The 18,933-nt window shown below is 38.2% G+C and overlaps 1 long non-coding RNA gene across 1 annotated transcript; it reads left to right on the top strand.

Annotated features, from left to right (window-relative positions):
* The first annotated feature begins 8,469 nt into the window (after positions 1 to 8,469).
* Positions 8,470 to 18,425, top strand: LOC141420905 (uncharacterized). Its single transcript, XR_012445623.1, has 3 exons — positions 8,470 to 8,633; positions 12,468 to 12,534; positions 13,437 to 18,425. It is a non-coding gene; the product is annotated as an uncharacterized lncRNA (long non-coding RNA).
* Positions 18,426 to 18,933: the final 508 nt, after the last annotated feature.

Raw genomic sequence — 18,933 nt, 5'->3', positions numbered from 1 at the left:
AATGTGTACATGTACTCAGTCCCAATTATCTGTGATTCTCTGTTTGCAGCCTAAACTTTATTACCTAAAATCAATACTCTTAGTGCTTCTGCAGTCATTTGCAGACATGCATGGGATTACAAAAAATGTGAACCGTGCGATATGTGTGTTCTGAATTTATATGTAATCTTGTCTTAACTTCCAGTTGTAATCAAGTGCCCTTTTTCCCACTTTTTGTTTCATTTTTGTGCTTTTTACTGATGATTTCACTGTTTAAAATGGACCCGAGCATAGTGCTGAAGTGCTGTTTAGAGCTCCTAAGTGCATGAGGCTGTGATTTGCCCTAAAGAGAAAATACATGTGTTATAATACATTTTGTTCAGACATGAGTCATACACTCCTGATCATTAGCTCAATGTATCAAAACTATATATTCAATGAAGTGTCTTGAAACAGAAGCTGGCTTGAAGCAAGATTTATCATGTAATGAAATTATTATGAACAGAAGCTTGTAGGAACCTAACCCTGTATTTCTGTCAGGAGCCACAGCTCAGTATTTGCTAACTCAGTAAATACTGAACACAACTGACCCAAATCATTAGAACTCACTTTATTCATCTATAAGAGAATCTTCTCACTGCTGTCCTGTCTCTAAGCATTCCCAATCCGTAGCTACTGGTTCTCAAACTTGCTTTGCTCTTTAAGAATCATTGAGGAAATTCCAAGATGGCGGCTAGAGGTAGGAAGCAGAAAGCGACCCTCCTATAGTGAAATCTTGGAGAGACACTGGAGACACACTTTGCAGGCATAATCACTGAGAAAAGGCATAACTTTGACTCCTCCACATCTCCAGCTGGCGCAGAGAATCTCCACTTCACGTTAAATGGAGAAACGAGGAGGGCCCCCGGGGCTGCCAGTGGCTGGCGCCCATACGGCTTGGGAAGATGCGGACCAGGTGAGCTTCGCGGTACCGCGGTAGCCCCACAGACAAGCCTGGGCCAGAGCAGCATAGCCCCCTGGACAGACTGACCTCCACCAGGGAATAAAAAGAGAAACTGAGTACTAAGCAATAAGAACAGTTAAGACACGCTGGAAAGAGGGTGGGGCGCCCTGAGCGCTGAAGATTGGGGGAAGGGAATCCTTCCCGGGACTGTAAATAAACGAGCCGGGCGGGCCGGAGAGGCTCTGGCAGGAACGGGGCGTGCGCCCAGCAACCAGGAGCGGGGACGCTTGTGAGAGGAGGGAAGACCCACTTCCCACGTGAACTGTAAATAAACACGCAGGCCTGACAACGCGGGGCAGTGTCACCTTTCCCAGTGCTTGGAAAGGGGAAAGCCTGTAGCAGAGGCCCCCGCACAGGAGAGCTCTGAGCAAACAAAGCCTGTGGGACCAGGTGAGCGCTAGCTCACCCCAGAGATCTGCATAAATAACGCCGCCAGCTACAGGCGGAGAGCAGCAGGCAGGCAAGCCACAGTTGCAGATACCACTCTCAGAACTGCCTCCAGAAGCTTTTTTTTCTTTTTCTCCCTACCTTTGATGAGAGAACAACCGAATTACACCTGCAAGCCGAAAAACTTACTGAAACTGTACTGCATTTGAACTGGGGACACTTGGTGGGGTTTTTTTTTTTTTTTTTAATCCTCTGTGTGTGTGTGAGTGTGTAGTTTTGTTCTACTTTATGCATCCCCTTTGATGAGACAACTACAGAACAACATCTGAGGCACCAACTCCAGGACTGGAGATTGAGACGGACATCCAAATTATTAAGACTGAAACTGCATTGCATATAAACTTGGAAGTTTTTGGTTTTTTGTTTTTTGTTTTTTTTTTAATTTTCTATTTTCCATTTTATTTTAATTCATTTTTATAAATAGATATTACTTTCATATACTTATTTTTTATTTTTTTTATCTTTGATTTTCAATCCTCTCTGTCTCTCTATTGTCTGTTCAGCTTACTGTCGATTACTACACTAACACTCCCTGTTTATACCTTTGAAACTCTCTTGTCTGATACCTTGTTCTGCTTTCTCCCTCTTGTCTGTATATTTGTTTTCCCCTTTTCTTTAACTTCTTGCTTTCCATCTCAGCTCACTCTTCCATTCTCAATATTACCATTGTTATTATTACAAGCTAGAAAATACTTAATTACACACAGTACAGGGACAGTAACAACACCAAGGACAATGACAGGAAGACAGAAAAAACAAGGAAACCAGTTTCCCCACAGCAAAAAATTAGTACAGGAACCAGAGGGGAATGAAGAGAACAGAAACTCAGATCCAGACTCCAACAAAATGAAGATAAACTATGCCAAAGGACCCAATGAAGCCCACAAGAATAATTTAAAAGAAGACATACTACAAGTACTCAATGAGAATTTTATAGAGATGATACTGGATAGGGTCAACCAAAATGTACAGGAGACACTCAAGAAATTCCAAGACAATAAAAATAGAGAATTTGAAAAAGCAAAAGAAGAAATAAAGGAAACCATAGAAGCACTGTATAAACACCAAAGTGAAAGAGAGAACACAATGAATAAATGGATAAATGAACTCAGGACAAAAATAGACAACAATAAAGAAGAAAACAGCCAGGATATGGAAAACCTCAGAAAAAAGAATGAAACAGAACTGCAAAACAAAACGGAAGGCCAATCCAGCAGAATAGAACAAACAGAAGACAGAATCTCAGAACTTGAAGATGAAATGGTAATTAAAGGAAAAACTGAAGAACTATTAATTAAACAACTCAAGACCTGTGAAAAGAAAATGCAAGAACTCACCGACTCCATCAAAAGACCAAACTTGAGAATCATGGGCATCGAAGAAGGAGAAGAGGTGCAAGCGAAGGGAATGCGTAATATATTCAACAAAATAATAACGGAAAATTTCCCAAATCTAGAGAAAGATATTCCCATACACATGCAAGAGGCCTCCAGGACACCAAACAGACCAGATCAAAATAGAACTACTCCACGACATATCATCATTAAAACAACAAGTTCAGAAACTAAGGAAAGAATATTGAAGGCTGCAAGAGAGAAAAAACAAGTAACATACAAAGGTAAACCCATCAAAATCACAGCAGACTTCTCAACAGAAACATTAAAAGCAAGAAGAGCGTGGGGTGAGATCTTCCGGGCACTGAATGAAAATAACTTCAACCCCAGGATACTCTACCCAGCAAAGCTATCATTCAAAATAGATGGAGCAATAAAAGTCTTCCATGATAAGCAGAAACTAAAACAATATGTGACCACAAAGCCACCATTACAAAAGATTCTGCAAGGGATCCTGCACACAGAAAGTGACACCCAACTTAACCATGAAAAGGCAGGCAGCACCAAACCACAGGATAAGAAAAAGCAAGACAGTAGAGAGTAACATCAAGTTAGGTACACACAATCAAACCTTCAAACAACTAAGATAACTAAATGGCAGGAATCACCACATACCTATCAGTACTAACACTTAATGTTAATGGACTTAATTCACCCATCAAAAGACACCGTTTGACAAAATGGATTAAAAAAGAAGATCAACAATTTGTTGCTTACAGGAGACTCATCTCACCGACAGAAATAAGCATATGCTTAGGATGAAAGGCTGGAAGAAGATTTACCAAGCCAATGGCCCCCAAAAACAGGCAGGAGTAGCAATACTTATCTCTGACAAAGTAGACTTCAAACCTACATTGATCAAATGAGATAAAGAAGGACATTCCATACTAATAAAAGGGGAAATAGACCAAAAGGAAATAATAATCATCAATCTGTATGCACCCAATGTCAATGCACCCAATTTCATCAAACATACCCTGAAAGACCTAAAAGCATATATAAACGCCAACACAGTGGTTGTGGGAGACTTTAACACTCCATTAGCATCAATAGATAGGTCATCCAAACGAAAACTCAATAAAGAAATCCAAGACCTAAAATATGCAATAGATCAAGTGGACCTAGTAGATGTCTACAGAACATTTCATCCAACCTCTACACAATATACATTCTTCTCAGCAGCCCATGGAACCTTCTCCAAAATAGATCATATCCTAGGGCACAAAGCAAGCCTCAGCAAATATAAGAAAATAGAAATAATACCATGCATACTATCTGACCACAATGCAGTAAAAGTAGAACTCAACAACAAAAGTAAAGACAAAAAACATGCAAACAGCTGGAAACTAAATAACTCATTACTTAATGAAGAATGGATCATCGATGCAATAAAAGAGGAAATTAAAAAGTTCCTAGAAGTCAATGAAAATGAAAACACAACCTACCGGAACCTATGGGACACAGCTAAGGCAGTCTTGAGAGGAAAGTTTATAGCCATGAGTGCATATATTAAAAAGATTGAAAGATCCCAAATCAATGACCTAATGATACATCTCAAACTCCTAGAAAAACAAGAACAAGCAAATCCCAAAACAAATAGAAGGAGAGAAATAATAAAAATAAGAGCTGAAATCAACGAAATAGACACCAAAAAAACCATACAAAGAATTAATGAAACAAAAAGTTGGTTCTTTGAAAAAATAAACAAGATCGATAGACCCCTGGCAAACCTGACTAAAATGAGGAGAGAAAAAACACAAATTAGTAGAATTAGGAATGCGAAAGGGGAGATAACAACAAACACCATGGAAGTCCAGGAAATCATCAGAGACTACTTTGAGAACCTATATTCAAATAAATTTGAAAATCTAAAAGAAATGGACAGATTTCTAGATACATATGATCATCCAAAACTGAACCAAGAGGAAATTAATCACCTGAATAGACCTATAACACAAAATGAAATTGAAGCAGCAATCAAGAGTCTCCCCAAAAAGAAAAGTCCAGGACCTGATGGATTCTCTGCTGAATTCTATCAGACCTTTAAAGAAGAACTGATACCAACCCTCCTTAAACTGTTCCATGAAATAGAAAGGGAAGGAAAACTGCCAAACACATTTTATGAAGCCAGTATTACACTTATCCCAAAACCAGGCAAAGACACCTCCAAAAAGGAGGACTATAGGCCAATCTCCTTAATGAACATTGATGCAAAAATCCTCAACAAAATAATGGCAAATCGAATTCAGCAACACATCAAAAAGATTATTCACCACGACCAGGTAGGCTTCATCCCAGGGATGCAGGGGTGGTTCAACATACGAAAATCAATAAACGTAATAAACCACATTAACAGAAGCAAAGACAAAAACCACTTGATCATCTCAATAGGTGCAGAAAAAGCCTTTGATAAGATCCAACATCATTTCATGATAAAAGCTCTAAGAAAACTAGGAATAGAGGGAAAGTACCTCAACATTATAAAAGCTATATATGACAAACCTACAGCCAGCATTATACTTAACGGAGAAAAATTAAAACCATTCCCTCTAAAATCAGGAACCAGACAAGGATGCCCACTATCTCCACTCCTATTCAACATAGTACTGGAATTCCTAGCCAGAGCAATTAGGCAAGAAGAAGGAATAAAAGGAATACAAATAGGTAAAGAAACTGTCAAAATATCCCTATTTGCAGACAGCATGATCCTATACCTTAAAGACCCAAAAAACTCTACTCAGAAGCTTCTAGACATCATCAATAGCTATAGCAAGGTAGCAGGATATAAAATCAACATAGAAAAATCATTAGCATTTCTATACACTAACAATGAGCAAACGGAAAAAGAATGTATGAAAACAATTCCATTTACAATAGCCTCAAAAAAAATCAAATACCTAGGTGTAAACCTAACAAAAGATGTGAAAGACCTCTACAAGGAAAACTATACACTTCTGAAGAGATTGAGGAAGACTATAGAAAGTGGAGAGATCTCCCATGCTCATGGATTGGTAGAATCAACATAGTAAAAATGTCGATACTCCCCAAAGTAATCTACATGTTTAATGCAATTCCCATCAAAATTCCAATGACATTCATTAAAGAGATTGAAAAATCTACCGTGAAATTTATATGGAAACACAAGAGGCCACGAATAGCCAAGGCAATACTCAGTCAAAAGAACAATGCAGGAGGTATCACAATACCTGACTTCAAACTATATTACAAAGCAATAACAATAAAAACAGCATGGTACTGGCACAAAAACAGACATGAAGACCAGTGGAACAGAATAGAGGATCCAGATATGAAGCCACACAACTATGAGCAACTTATCTTTGACAAAGGAGCTAAAAATATACGATGGAGAAATAGCAGCCTCTTCAACAAAAACTGCTGGGAAAACTGGTTAGCAGTCTGCAAAAAACTGAAACTAGATCCATGTATATCACCCTATACCAAGATTAACTCAAAATGGATCGAGGATCTTAATATCAGACCCCAAACTCTTAAGTTGATACAAGAAAGAATAGGAAATACTCTGGAGTTAGTAGGTATAGGTAAGAACTTTCTCAATGAAACCCCAGCAGCACAGCAACTAAGAGATAGCATAGATAAATGGGACCTCATAAAACTAAAAAGCTTCTGTTCATCAAAAGAAATGGTCTCTAAACTGAAGAGAACACCCACAGAGTGGGAGAAAATATTTGCCAATTATACATCAGACAAAGGACTGATAACCAGAATATACAGGGAACTTAAAAAACTAAATTCTCCCAAAACTAATGAACCAATAAAGAAATAGGCATGTGAACTAAACAGAACTTTCTCAAAAGAAGAAATTCAAATGGCCAGAAAACACATGAAAAAATGCTCACCATCTCTAGCAATAAAGGAAATGCAAATTAAAACCACACTAAGATTCCACCTCACCCCTGTTAGAATAGCCATCATCAGCAACACCACCAACAACAGGTGTTGGCGAGGATGCGGGGAAAAAGGAACCCTCTTACACTGTTGGTGGGAATGTAAACTAGTACAACCACTCTGGAAAAAAATTTGGAGGCTACTTAAAAAGCTGGACATCGATCTAACATTTGATCCAGCAATACCACTCTTGGGGATATACCCAAAAGACTGTTACTCCAGAGGCACCTGCACATCCATGTTTATTGCGGCACTATTCACAATAGCCAAGTTATGGAAACAGCCAAGATGCCCCAGCACAGACGAATGGATTAAGAAAATGTGGTATCTATACACAATGGAATTCTATGCAGCCATGAAGAAGAACGAAATGTTATCATTCGCTGGTAAATGGATGGGACTGGAGAACATCATTCTGAGTGAGGTTAGCCTGGCCCAAAAGACCAAAAATCGTATGTTCTCCCTCATATGTGGACATTAGATCAAGGGCAAACACAACAAGGGGATTGGACTATGAGCACATGATAAACGCGAGAGCACACAAGGGAGGGGTGAGGATAGGTAAGACACCTAAAAAATTAGCTAGCATTTGTTGCCCTTAATGCAGAGAAACTAAAGCAGATACCTTAAAAGCAACTGAGGCCAATAGGAAAAGGGGAACAGGAACTAGAGAAAAGGTGAGATCAAAAAGAATTAACCTAGAAGGTAACACCCACGCACAGGAAATCAATGTGAGTCAACTCCCTGTATAGCTATCCTTATCTCAACCAGCAAAACCCCTTGTTCCTTCCTATTAATGCTTATACTGTCTCTACAACAAAATTAGAGATAAGGGGAAAATAGTTTCTGCTGGGTATTGAGTGGGGGGAGCGGGAGGGGGTGGAGTGGGTGGTAAGGGAGGGGGTGGGGGCAGGGGGGAGAAATGAACCAAGCCTTGTATGCACATATGAATAATAAAAGAAAAAAAAAAAAGAATCCTTGAGGAGCCTGTTAAAATGTAGATCCCTAGGTCACGGCTCGGATTTTCAGACTGAGCAGCTTCCAGTGCAAATTCAGGAGCACAGGGGAAGCCTTGATGGGAATAGTGGAGAAAATTGTGGAATAGTTGGGTGGAGCTGACAGGGTGTCAATGGTAATGAGCTCATCATGCTAAAATCAGTCAGCCTGCTGGAGACTCAGTTGAACTTAACCTTTGGGTATCTTTCCCCTGGCCTGACTCACGTCCCTGTGGCTGAAGGTGCCCTTGTTATACCTCTGAAGCTGCAGGAAGCAGACCTGGGGGAAAGCTACAGAGAGGGAGGATACACCCAGTACCAGCTGCTCAAGCCTTTCATGTTTTGGGGAATCACAGACACATGGTACTCTTCAACTTTTTACTAAATAGTGTCTTGAGACATGGGTGAGGAGATTCCAAATTGTACCCATTTTGGCCTCTAGACTCAGGAGGAGTAACACTGGGCATACTTGAATCCATTGCATTTTGTCAAGGGAATGCCAAGTACCTTCCAAAAATCGTTCACTTTTCCAAATAAGGTGTGTTCCCGAACATGAGAATATTTAGAGACTTTGTTTCTGATAACAAGGACTTCATATTGTGCCCAATGGGGAAACAATTCTTTCTCAGATCTCTGGGTCCCAGCAAGCTGGTTAGCTCATGCTTAAGAATACTCTCTCCCCATGGAAAGGTGAAGAAGGTACTTGCAGTAGATGAAGGTGGACTGTGAACATTAGAAGCCAATTCTGACTTTTCTATTTTTTTTCACAGTGTGAGCGTGGAAAATGCTCAACCTCTCAAATATGCTCTTCAGGAAAATTGAGATTATGGCCATTGAAAAGATTAAAAAGACACCACATGGGCTCCTAGCTCAGTGCACTGGAACATGGTAAGTGATCCGTGATATTTCCATTTCCTTCTCTCTCCTAACCCCCTGTACACAGGACGAGGTTGTTTTGTTTCTTATTCTTCTTTGTGCTCTGAGTCCTAGATGGATTACCTACTCTCTTCTTCCTCCCTTTCTTTGCTGATAACTTCTTGTTCAGAACCTTCAGTGGGAATGACCTTAAATGAAAATTCTGTGCTAATGCGATCAAAGATAGCAAGTGTATCAGCTTTCAAGGCCGCGTAGTTTCATTTTATAAGAGATTTTTTGGAAATCACTGTTGGAAGTTTTTTACTCTCTTGGGTTAAGAATGGAGGCATCTCCTAAATCAACAGATGTTATTTCTCTCATCTGTAAAATTGAGATAACAAGCCTATCTCTTAGAGTTTTGTGGGGTTAGGCAATATTTTTTGAAAATGTCTGGCTCAGAGTACAAAATCAACAAATGGCAGCTACTATTAAAAATCAACAAAAGACTGAGCTGAGGATGAATGATAGCTGGTAAGCTCAGTGAACATGAGCTAGATCAGTAGTTCTCAGCTAGCTTTAATAGTTTCCATAACTGGTTGTAATAATCTTGTGCCATGCTAATTTCAAGATGAATCATAAGATTTTCTTTACTAACAAAGAAGCATCATTTGGGATCATTTTTGAACATCATTTTCATTTGCTTGTCTTTTGATATGTTTTCTTGAGTGGGAGTGAAAAGTATAGATTAATATCCATTTATTGGGAAAGTATGCGTATGAGAACATTTCTTGTATATGAACGTCTTCAATTTTGTATATTAAAATGGAAAAGGGGTTGAATAGCACTGAAGGTAGTAAGCACAATCATAGAGACAGAAGAAGAGCTTGTTACATGAGTACTGTCATTCTTTGAGGCTTCCTCCTTCTCCTAACATGTGTGTTACTCCTTGCCTTGGGACAGTTGCATTAGGTACATAGTTGACTTTGCATAATCATAGTCTTTCTCTGTGCTCCTGTTTGATTGGTTGTGAAGTCATCGCCAAGCTCTTTTTCTGAGTATGGATAGTTGCATCACTGGTTCTTCAGTGTTGATTGCACTGGAAATGGACTACAGTCCATTAATGGCCAAGTGAACAAGATTCCTGGCTTTACTCAGTTGAGCTTTCTCATCCTCTGATACCTGAGCTTGACAGTTATTAGAATGAAATCAGTTTAGGAGTAGGACGTATTTTCCATTCTGGAATAAATAACATTCCCTCCCGCCAGATTTATTAAAATCAAGCACTCTCTGGGTTTATGTTTAGAATGGAGAGAAACCAAATGGCCCTGATAATCTATACTCCCCAGACTGGGCCTCACTTCTGTTAGAATCTATTGTGTTTGCCTCATTGTTTATTCCTTTCTTCTGATTTGTCTGTATAGCTTAGGCATAGATACATAGGCAGAAGGAAATGTTTCTTCAATATTTAAGCAAAGAACCAGAGAAGTTTAAGTTTGTTTAATGTAATTCCAGTGAGGTGTGAAGCAGAGGAAAGCTTCTTTAAGGGAAATTAGAGGCAACTGTTTAGAAGGGCCCAGCCTTGTACCAAACCAACCAAACAGAACAGCAAATAAAAAAGGTATTGAGTTATGTATGATTGCCACAGAAGTAATTGGCCCAGGTAACATTTATGGGTAGTTAGAAAGTAGGAAAGAAAAAATGAATAGTTATGGAGGAAGAACTATAAGTCCATAATATCTACATACTTTTTCCCTATATTTTCCAGATGAGAGTACTAAGGCTTAGGGAGTACGAATATCTAGTAAGTAGAAAATCTATGATTTGTAGCCAAATTTAATGTGCTTACCTCATCCCTCATTCATATCCCCTACCCCACAAATGTGGCATCAAAGCCCCTTTAGTTGTGAAAGAAATTATTAGATTGAGTTGCCCCAGTCTAGCAAAAAGTAATATGTCTTTTACTTGAAAAAGAAATTGCATTAAAGGAGCTATATATAATCAGGCAAAATTTAATATAATGGATTACCCATCAATAAGGACGTCTGTTCATGGAAGTATAGCATGGCAGAGTTAACAGAGATGACAGACTGGGAAGAGATGTTGGAGATGTTAGAATCCAAAAGTAATATCTGAAACATACAAGGGACTTCTCTATTCCAGTGGGAAAAGACAGGAGCCACAACAGCAAATGGTCAAAGAACTAAAGAAACCCAAATCTTTTAAAAATGGATGTGATGGCTCAAACTTGCTAATAATCAGAGATGTAAAAATTAAAACAACCACTTCACTTTTTTCTAAGAGTGAGTGTGAATTGGATAGCACCAGTGTAGCAAAGACTTGGGGAGCAGGACCCTTACTCATGACTGCATGAGTACGTGACTGCACGGACATTGCGTGGAGCCATCTGGAAGACCTTAGTGAAGTCAAGTCAGCTTCTGACCCATGGTCCAGCAACCCCATTCCTAGCATAACAAATCAGAAAGATCCTCATGTAAGTCCACAAGTGGACTGAGAAGGTTCAACATTTCCAGTGGTGACGTGTTGGAGCAGCTTTGCGGAGGATGCTTTCTGTGGGCTGTTCTGCAGTGGTTAAGAACAAGAAGCCTATATAGCAACAGAGATAAATCTTAAAAATCAAATTCTGAGTGAAAAAGGTAAAGAGGATGTGGTCTATTTTGCAATTCTATATAGGTAGATTAATGATTACAGTTCATACTTTATGAGAAAAAAATTTTACAAGAACCAAATGGATGTGTTTCTTTACTTCTGCCATATCAAGTTGAGGCTTCAGCTTCAAAAAATGCATATAGAAATATCACATAAACATTCCTTAATAGATGAATGGGTAATTTTATCAGATTTCCTTGGGATCCTGGGGGTTGCATTCAGGGCCTCAGGCATTGCTGAACATGTGCTCTACCACTGAGCTACACCCCCAGCCCTATTAGATGTTTTTGTTTGTTTGTTTTTTTAAGATGGGTTCTCACTCTGTAGCCCAGGCTGGCCTTGAAGTTGAGATCTCCTGCCTCTACCTCTCAAGTGTAGATATGCTTTTAATGTGTAAAAAGTTATATATCTAAAAATCTTCTAAATACATTAAAAATTTAAGATAATATGTGAGAAAAATCTGTCATTTTAATGGAACAAAATTATTTTAGAAACAGAATAATTATTACTGGGTATGTTTCTTACTTTGGCTTTTTGTACCCAGAATTCATTAAAGTGAGACCTATTGGAGTTTTCTGAATAGCAGAGATAATGGCCATTCTGATGAAGCCCTGCACATTCTCTCAAAGATTTTATCATATGCCCCATTGTTCAGGGAGGATTATTGAGGGAAAATGAAGTTACGGAGAACAAAATACAAATGAGCTGTAAAAGGCTCACTCCATGTGGGTGGTAAGATATGCAAAGAGTCACTGTCCTCTTCACACAGATTTCCTATATATGGATTAATAGAAGTAAGTGGATGTATGTCTATGTGGTAGAAATCTACCCTAATCCTAAATGGAGTAAATAGCCATACTACATAGAGTGTGCTGACAGGAGACTGGTAAAAAAAAAATGACTGAAAACTGGAAGTGATGAAAGCTGGATTGGCATGGGGCAGGATCATCTTGGATGAATACCAACAAGAGAGGCAGAACATCTTCATGAGGGTCACTGCAAAGAGTGGGTATATATAGTTTGAAATGCTTGTCATGGACTCCAAGGCAATTACCGAAGTGACTGGCACCATTTAAACTAAGGGGCCAGAATCATCTACCAAGAAGCTGAAATGATGGCAGTACTATTTTTGAGGTAATAAGACATAAATCTCAGGGTGAGTGATTTCTATTAAAGGGTGACATTCAGCTGTCATTTCAGGGTGATGTAGCATCTGTGCATCCTTCAAGACTAAACCTGATCAGGTATAACACCCAACTGTGCAGTGGTGAGTGCCTTGCATGTTTGTAGCTAAAGCCTCCCTGTTGTAATCAGTTCAGTTCAAGGTTGCACTGGGGGCTGGCTACTGGCAGCAAGTATAGAATTATGTCATTCATTATTTAGTGGATATTTATCACTTACTGTTTGACAGCCAGCATCTTCTTTTACTTGGAAATATATTAGCTTGTCTTCATGAATAAAAGCTTAAACTGCAGGATGCTCTGATACTCAGCAATTAGGCCCAGGTGCATAACTTAGGCTCCACCAATCCAAAGCAGCTGCCTTGGATCTTGAATCAGGACCTATGCGTGTTAAAAGGTTGGGATGGAGGAACATGAGGGGCAGCAATATGAGTTTTCAGTGATGACAGTGCAGGGACTGCATTCACTGATTATTGCCCATTGCCCGTGGGGTACATGCTGGTTGGAGCTGGGGTGTCTAGGCTTCAGAGGTGCAGTGTCCTGAGTGGGCCTTGTTTCATGCTATGGGTCTTTTCGCTACGGTACAGGTTAATACATTAGCTTCTCTTATTCTTGACTATTTTCCAAGCTTGGATTTCCTGGCAATTCTCAACTATCCAGTGCTCAATAAATTTGTTTTCTGCTTATGTCAGCCAGAGTTTGTTTCTGTTGTGATCAGTAAAGCTAAGTGATATAGGATGCATACCCAGGTTTCATATGGTAATTGCTGTCTAGAATCAAGTAGTTGGGCTGTGGCTTATCATGACTTGTCTCTGGAAAGCCTAAAATTGTTTTATAAATAGCTTATAACCATTGACTTTTAGATTCTGTAACTTCAAGATCACATTTTTAAGGTTTCACTAAGTCAACATTTAATGAATACCCACTATGTTCTAGGTATTGTGCTGAACAATGGTGATATAATGACAAATATCTCCTCCTATCACAGTGCCCATGTTTGAAAAGTGAAATGGAGCCAGCCATGGCGGTGTACACCTGTAATCCCAGCACTGGAGAAGCTTAAGTAGAAGGATCAAGAACTGGAGGCCAGTTTGGGCTACATGGGACATTCTAGGACATCCTGGACTATATGGAGAGACCCGAATGTTGTGCTTCTGTCCAAGCTTATCTCATTTTTCTGTTTTCTCTTTAAATACCTCATTTCCTTATTTTTATATTTCCATGATGATACCATTATTTTTAAAGTCATCTATACTGAGGTCTGAAGGGCAAATATTTTCTCTTCATTGGCTATATTTACTTAGTTACCAAAATTGTAAACTAAGGACAGCCCCCCCCACACACATACCCCACACCTGAAGCAAGAGTTTCATGAAATAGTTTTCTTTCTTCTGTATATTTAAACTGATACTTCCAACTGGATCCTTTATTTTTATTTCAACCTACCTCTCTCATTTTAAAAGCAGCAGTATCAATACAAACAAACCTTACTTCAACTTAATTTTCCTCATCTCTGGCCTTCTCATCATAGCCTAGAGGACCTCCATTTTCTTCTTAGCTTGCTTAAACTTATCTTTCATCACTACTATGCCACAGAAACTGCTTTTTTTAAGCTCACTAGCTACCTCCATATTTCTAAATCCACTGGATATATTTAGTCCTTCTCTTGCTGAATATCTTCATTCTTCAGAAACACTACTCAGCATGGTTGCTGTGACCCCCCCAACACACCTACTAGTTTTCCTTTTATTTCTCTGGTCTCCTTATTATAGGTCTTCTCTTCAGGCTCTTTATCCTCCATCTGGCCATTCAATATTTTTTCAAGACTCCAAACTAAGTGGGGTTTTTTTGTCGTTCTCTACTCTCATTATGATGTGGCCTTAATTTCTATGTACATACCGATGTCTCCAAAATGGGTATCTCCTGCCCCAGAATTTCTAAACCTTCATGCTATTGACATTTGGGGCTAGATGATTCTTACTGTTGGAGGCTACCCTAGGCATTATATCCTCCTTAGCAATATTCCTGGCCTTTACCCATTACATACAAGAAGCTCTAGCTTCCTCCAGTTTTGATTACCAAATATCTCCAATTGTCAATTTTCCACTGGAGGTAGGGAGGGTCACTCATGACTGAAAATCATTGTGCTGCCCTGCCCTGTCACCTGCAGACAAGGCTTCATTTCCAGTGACCTAATTGAAATTTTTCTACTTGTGTGTTTCAAAGGCATCTGAAATTCACCCTATCAAATCTGACCTTAATTTATCAATCCTGGTCAATTTACCTATCAACCCTGGTCCTCTTCTCATGATCTATGCACCCAGTGCCTCAAGCCTGAAAGCTGAAAATCATGCTTCCATCTTCTCTTTTACCACTCTAGAATCTAATTTATTATTGACTTCAGTCTCTTTAATTTGCTGAACATCTCTCTTGAATCTACCCATGTGTCTCCTCTCCTCTTTTAACTCCTTTCTCAAATGACTTCACTTCCATTAGTGTCAACACCATTCTTCCCCATCATAGCTCAACTCTTGGAAATCATTGGAAGTTCAAAAACTCTCAACTCTTTCCTTCCCACCCTTTCCTCCAACTGCTCCGCAAATTTGATGATTTTCCTCTTTAAAAAATCTCCCAAATTCTTTTTTTTTCTCATTGGTACTGACCCTCCCTACTTCACACTTCAATTACACCTACAGCCTTCTTATTACTCTCCCTGGCTTTAGTTTCTTTTCCCATCCCTTCTCATATACATGTAAGCTGAAAGATCTCTTGCTAAAATTCTTTTCATTATTTCATACATGCTATTATGAATTTCTTAATAAATGGAAAATCGACTGAATTTTGAGAAAATTCTTCAACTTGGTTTTATTGTGAATGTGACACTTCTCTATCAAAATGTTTCTCTGATTCCTACCCAAATATGTCCTCTGCTACCAGTATACTGATCTCGTCACTGGTATCTTGTCTGGAAATTCACACATGTTGTTCACCTCTGCAATTATACCTCCTCTCTTTCACCTACTGAAAGCCTTGTCTCTGAAGGCAAGCTCAATAAATCTTTCCTCAGATAATCTGGTCCACAGAGTGCAAGCTCCTCACTAATCTCCCATTTATAATTTTAGGCAATACCAAATTTATTCTTAATTGCTTAATTTGTTTTTAATTTCAAGCACAGTAGATTTTCTGCACCCAACTTGATTGCAAGTTTGCTGAAAGTAAAATTCTCATCTTACCTATCATCTACAGTCTTCATTTCATTGATCAGAATGATTGGCACATAGTAAACACTCAATAAATGATTGAATTAATGTTACTGGGCTTTAAAACATTATAGAGAAAACAGAGAAACTCTTTCAGCTATTTTTCTCCCAGGAAATACTTCCTCATAATTTTCCAGACTTCCTTCTCTTACAGCTTAAACCTCATTGTTTTATTTTGAACTCATAGAAATTAATACAAAATATTAAGTATTTTATAACCACAAAACATCTGTGTCCTCCTTTGGTCTCCTCACAGTAACAGTTAAATAAATTCTCATTCCAATAAAGATTTAAATGCCTTTATTATTAGAAAATTCACTCTTGTTGCAAATATTAGGACGGTTCTCCTGAACTTGCTTTTGCAACATTGGGTGTTTTCTTTTTAAAAGAGAAATAAGAAAAACAAGTGTCATTGTAAGCCAATTACTTTTGGGATCAATGTCTTTTTGAAAAAGCATGTATGCTTGGGAGAATGAGCCCATCTCAGAATAGAGAACAAGCATTCTGATTAGGTTTCAAGAATCATTTTCTGTGGGGTGAGTTTTAATATTTGAAGGTTAGAAAGGTGAACTCAAGTGGAATGCAGTGTATGAAAACAGCCTACTTTTGCTAAGCAAATTACTTTGGAGGTAATTCAGTGTTGGATTCAGGAAGGGTTGTGCTGGCTCTCAGAGGAGAAGGCTGAGGGGAAACTGCAGTTTTTGCCAACAAGATGCCAGGTATCCATCCAAGCTCATCAATCAATATTGGATGTCAGAAATGAGATTGAATGCCCTGATTCTTTTGATAATGGCTAGAGAAATGAAGATGTCTTGGACAACGGCCAAAAGAAGAGAGGCTTTGGGTTTTAACATTGTCCCCTGGAGACAGGTTCTGTATGTAATTCTTAGGACCCTGTTTCATGTTTACTCTCAAATATTCTCTATGGAACTCTTTTTGCAAATACCATCCCATTTACTAGGTCTTTGTTTTTGTAGAAGAAACACATGTTGTTGGCTCTTTTCCTGACTTTGGATGTAAATGAACAAAGTTCACATTCATGTTTAACATTTATCTAGTAGCTCCCATGTGCCAGACTCCGTGCAATCTTTGCAGTTGCACCTTCCATTTAATTGTTCCAGCAGCATTGTGGAATAGATATTAACATTTCCATTGGACAAGAACAGAATCAAGGGCTCAGAAAAATTATGTAGCTTGTTGAAGGCATCTTGTAAGAATCAGCTTCCTCTATTCAAATTTATATGACAAAGTCATTATCCCTTTGGGTAAAAATACTAGGCTATTCTTTTTGAAAAGTATTATATATATTTATGGAGTGTGGTATAATAACTTGTTAATATGTATACAATATGTAATGATCAAATCTGAGTGGTTAGCATCTCCATTTCCTTGAAAATTTTTAGTTGGTTAATATGTAATTGTACGTATTTATGGGTACAGTGTGGCATTTCTGTATATGCTACAATGTGTATTGATCAAATAAGTGTAATTGACATTTCCGTCTCTGTCATTTCTATATGTTTACAGCCTTCAAGCTCCTCATGTCTAGTTATTCATAAAATATGTAATAGGTTATTGTAAAGTATTATTACCCACTGTGCTGTAGAAAACTAGGACTTGTTACTTCTGTTTGTTGATGACTGTTAACCAACTTCCCTCCATCTCTCCTCTCCCATACCATTCCCAGCCTCTATAATAGTAATCACTCTTGGACTTCCTGATCAGCTGTTAAAAAATACATTAATATACTCATTTTCAAAAGCAGAAATGCAAATGGTCAATAAATTTGTGAGTATGCTTATTCTCTGGGTCTCTGTTTATCATCATGAACTAACTGGGGGGTGAACCATATGATTTCAGGTTGCACAAACTGGAGCTGTTGTCATGGGATCTGACCGAAAACTCTTCATACCATGTGAACTCACAGACTTGCATGTAACTGCATGTGGTAAAATTGTCCTAGAATATTATAGATCAGGGTTTTCACATCTGAGAACCTCAGGACTTATCAGGGCTTTGACTGATAAGTGTGGTGTACTTCTGTTTGTTTTGGATAGTTTGTTAGACAGGGCAGCTCTTCCCATGTTTGTCCCTTTCCATTATCACTCCCCAATTATTACTTATGATCCATGCCATTTTGCAACCTGCTTGACACCTTTGAGTTTGAATTTCTGATTAAGTCTTCAGAATCCATTATGGTTTCCGTATGGGAATTAGTGACTCCATTGTCTGAGGATTGCAGTCTTCAACACCTTATGTGACAGTGTAATCATCCAACTGATTTAATTTCACTGTAGACTAGGCTCTACTAGGTGCAGGGAATACATACATATTTGAACATATATGATGAGACACAGTTCTTACCCTCCAGAAACTGATGGTAGTAAGAAAGATACATGTATACAATTTTGTACCACACAGCACAAGAGGTTTGCATGTTACTACTTGAGCAGATCAATTTTGGCGGTTTAAAAGTATTGAGAATTTTAGCCATTTCTTTCAAGTTTTCCAACTTGTGGGCCCCACATAGTTTTTCAGGCTAGTTTTGAATAATCTTTTGTATTTCTATCAGTTGTAATCTCCCCTTTTTCATTTCTTATTTTATTTATTTGACATTCTCTTATTTTTCTTAGTCTGTGTAAAGGTTTGTCCATTTTGTTTATCTTTTCAAAAAATCCCAGCTCTTTGTTTCATTAATCTTTATTATTCTTTTTTAGACTCTATTTAATTTATTTCTGCTCTGGTTTTTGTTATTTCTTTCCTTATACTAATTTTGGATTTGACTTGCTTTTCCTTTTCTTTGTATTTGAGATGCAGTGTTAGGTTATTTACTTGAAATATTTTTTTAAGATGTAGGCATTTATTGCTATAACTTCCCTCTTAGTACTACTTTTGCTGTAACCCATAACTTTTGGTATGTTGTGTTTTCATTTTAATTAGTTTCAAGAAGTTTCAAAATTTTCCCTTTGATTTCTTCAGTGACCTGTCAATATTCAGTAACATATTAAGTCCCCATGGGTTTAGATTGTTTCTGAGGTTTCCTTTGTTATTAATTTCTTGTTTTATTCCATTTGATCAGAAAAGAGATATCATTTGATTTTTTAAAATTTGTTGACACTTTTTGTGTTTTCTAACATATGATGTATTCTGAACACTGTTCCTTGTGCTAAGTAAAGAATGTGTTCTGTAGCTGTTGGATGAAATGCTCTGTAAGTGTTTGTTAAG

Source organism: Castor canadensis, chromosome 2 (assembly GCF_047511655.1).
Source record: "Castor canadensis chromosome 2, mCasCan1.hap1v2, whole genome shotgun sequence".
NCBI lineage: Eukaryota > Metazoa > Chordata > Mammalia > Rodentia > Castoridae > Castor > Castor canadensis.
This window is presented reverse-complemented; position numbering and strand designations above follow the sequence as displayed.